This window comes from Apium graveolens, chromosome 3 (assembly GCF_009905375.1).
Source record: "Apium graveolens cultivar Ventura chromosome 3, ASM990537v1, whole genome shotgun sequence".
NCBI lineage: Eukaryota > Viridiplantae > Streptophyta > Magnoliopsida > Apiales > Apiaceae > Apium > Apium graveolens.
In genome coordinates, this window is record NC_133649.1 from 245,425,144 (window position 1) to 245,428,830 (window position 3,687).

The following is a 3,687-nucleotide window of genomic DNA, read 5'->3' on the forward strand; positions in this document are numbered from 1 at the left end:
CATAGACAACGCCTTTAGTTGAGCAGTGATAGCCGTAGCTGTATCCACCTCAAGAACTCCTGCTACCTTGCCCTGTGGACATCTCTGGGTTGGATACTGATATTCATTAGCAGCCATCAGTTCAATTAGATCATAAGCTTCCTTATAGCTCTTTGCCCATAATGCTCCGCCTGATGCTGCATCGAGCATGGGTCTGGACTATGCTCCCAACCCATTGTAAAAACAAGTGATGATCATCCGATCAGGAATTCCATGATGAGGACACTTCCTAAGCATCTCCTTGTAGCGCTCCCAAGCTTCACATAGCGATTCTCCCGTTTGCTGCACAAATTGAGTAATAGCGTTCCTCATTGCAGCTGTCTTCGCCATAGGGAAGAATTTAGTAAGGAATTTCTGAGCAAGATCCTCCCAAGTAGTAATCGAACCAGCTGGTAGAGAGTGTAACCAGCTCTTAGCCTTGTCCCTCAGAGAGAATGGGAATAGTCTCAGCTTCACAGCATCTTCAGAAACACCGTTGAAGTTGAAGGTGTCGCAGATCTCAATGAAATCCCTAATGTGCATATTGGGATCTTCCGTTGAAGAACCCCCAAACTGGATTGAATTCTGCACCCATTGAATTATGCCAGGCTTGATCTCAAAGGTATTAGTTGTGATAGCTGGCCGGACAATGCTAGATTGAATGTCATTGATCTTGGGTTGAGTAAAGTCCATCAAGGCTTTCGTTCGTGCTGCTGGATCTCCCATTGTAATGAGTACCTGAAACCCAAACAAATAAACTGTGAAAGTAAAAGAATCCGAGTCAGTGAACTTTAACGACCACTAATGACAAGCACATAAACTAAAAATTAACACCGAGTCCCCGGCAGCGGCGCCAAAAACTTGTTAGGGCGAAAACACGCGCTAATATTCATGCAAGTATACGCGTTCGCAAGTAGTATAAGATATAAATCAGATTCGTTTCCACAGAGACTGGTTTAGGTTAAGTTCAATTTATGCACCTATGCAACAATGTATGGTTATCGCTCAATGCTAAGATAAATAACAAATTGGGTTTTTATTAAACTAAGAGATTATACTAAATAACATTAACTAAGAGAATTGAGGTTGAATTACTATATATAACAAATATGGGATCCTAACTTCATTACTACTTCATTCAATAGCCTTTTCATTCTTAACCTTAACATGTGATGGTGATGACACTAATCAGATAACACGAAACTGATAAACGCCAACTTTTGTTGCACGATTACCATTCTACCAGACATCCACAAAAGAGATAGAAGCTGAATAGGCACCAATTATATTGAGACCCTATATGTCTATAGAATTTAACAACACAACTGGTTTAAGCATAAGTTATCTATCTTGATTACATAGGGCAAGTAAAACGGTTAGAGTTACCTACGAATCATGCATAACAAATACATGAACCTATGCTAGCATGGCAAGTTCTAAACCTCTATATTCACTGTCGCTTCAATAGAGATTAACACGCTATCTTATATGTTAGCTACGCACATAAGATGAATAAGCACAACCAATACTAGGATATCATACAATCACCACACACCAAGATATCGAAACAATTAATTATTGAAATTCCTTAAGTAAATCCGCTAGAACCCCATGATAACGATTAGCCCATAATAGAACATATCGTCACCATGGGTTCATATGAAAGCATGGTATAAACAAGGTCTTAATAAACTGAAAAATAATTGAAGTACGAATAAACAAGATCTAGGTTCAACAAGAACGAAAACGAGCATCCAAAGTTACAACTTATTCAAAGAATCACAAGTTAAAAACAAGATCTTCTTTTTTCGGAGTTGTTCTGTGCTTCTAGGCCTTCTCCTTGGTATCCCAATCTTCCCGGATGATGAAAACCCTTTTTTAAGTATATATACGCCCCTAGTGGACCAGGACCCTTAAAATCGTCAAATTCCACTCAAAAAAGGCTTTTTCAGCGAAATCAGCGACCAGCTGCGCCCTGAGCGGCCGCTCAGCTCTCCTCAGCGGGTGCTCAGCTCTGTTGAGCGGGCGCACAGCTACTGTCTGGGAAAATTTCTGATGAATCTTGTTTTGGCCATAACTTGAGTTCTACTCGTCAGAATTAAGAGATTCAACTGCCCACACGAAGCTAACGAGATTCTCTACAACTTGACAATGGCCTTGGCTTCCAATTCTGATCACTTTTCATCATATTTCCTTTAAAAGCTCTTTTCTTCATTTAACTGATACCTGAAATGCAATAACACAAAAACACATCAAAATACCAACAACTTGAGTCCAAAACACCAATTTAAGCTTGTAATAAAGCATTCCAAGTGGATATAAAATCCACTTATCACTAACGCAAATGGAATTAGGTCAACCTCAAAGACTTTTCCTTCTAATTTCAACTTGCATTTGGGGTGTACTTGATCTACAGGAATTATTTCTTTGTTTGCTATTTCCACTTGTCATACCTCACGTAAGGGTACGAGGTTAAATTTCAACATTTTTAGCAAAATCTTGAGATATAAATGACTTGGTTGCTCCAGAATCAAATAGGACATTTGCATGTTTGAAATTTAACAAAAGGGTGCCTGCTATCACGTCAGTGTTCTGGACAACGTCCTGAATGGTCATGTTGAAGGTCCTAGCAGCTGGGGGCCGGTTGGATGCAGCTCTGCTCATCCCTGAGACTGGGGGCTTCAATGTCGGGCAATCCTTCCTCATGTGCCCTACCTTTCCATACTGAAAATATGTCACGCTAGGCCGGTTGCAGTGGGTGGCAAGGTGTTCGGTTTGGTCACACTTATAGCATTTCAGAGGGGCTCTCGCCTGGCAACACAATCCAAAGTGTCTATTTCAACATGTTTGACACTCCGGTATTGGAGCGCGGGGCTGGCTATGAAATGTTGCCTTAGATTATTCCGCCGCCCTGGCCAACACTCTCACTAGGGGCCTTTCTAAATCCGGGGCCACTCGCAGGTTAGGACACCACTCCCCTAACGAACCTGCTTGAAAGGCTCCTGTTCCCGGTTCCTCCCCCTTGGCTTTCCTATCTTCCTCTTCCTATTTTCCTTTCCCTTCAAACTATGCTCACTTCCAGCTTCAACAATCGAGGCTTTCTGCACTAAGGTGGCGTAATCTGTCAGCTCTAGTACTGCCACTCAGTTCTGGATCCTCTATTTCAGACCAAGCTGAAACCTTCGCGCTTTTTTCTCTTCAGTATTCACGAACTCAGGCACAAATCGTGATAGCTCAGTAAACTTGGCCTCATACTCTACCACAGTCATCTTATCTTGTTTCAACTCTAGAAACTTAATCTCCATCGGAGTTTCCATAAACCTAGGGAAATATTTGTCTAAGAACAATCGGGTAAATTTATCCCATGGAATTACAGCATCTGTCTCGAGGTTTCATTTGGACTCCCACCAGTAATTAGCTTCCCCTTTCAACATGTAAGAAGCGAAAATGGTTTTGTGTCATTAGTCCACACCTAGTATCTCAAAGGACTTTTCTATTTCCTTGAGCCAGACCCGTGCTTCAATGGGGTCGGCAGATCCTAGAAACTCTGGGGGTTTGAGGGATTTGAATGCCCTGAAGGCAGTGGTCACAGTCTGTTGGGCAATATGCGGATGTGGTGGAATGGGATGTTTGTTCAGATTTGCCCTTAATAGTTCCATAAACTCATTT

At 41.7% G+C, this 3,687-nt stretch overlaps 1 non-coding gene across 1 annotated transcript; it reads left to right on the plus strand.

The window, feature by feature from the left end:
* Positions 1–247: 247 nt before the first annotated feature.
* LOC141716498 (small nucleolar RNA R71) lies at positions 248–354 on the plus strand. The gene has a single exon (XR_012573206.1). It is a non-coding gene; the product is annotated as a small nucleolar RNA R71 (small nucleolar RNA).
* The last annotated feature ends 3,333 nt before the right edge of the window (positions 355–3,687 follow it).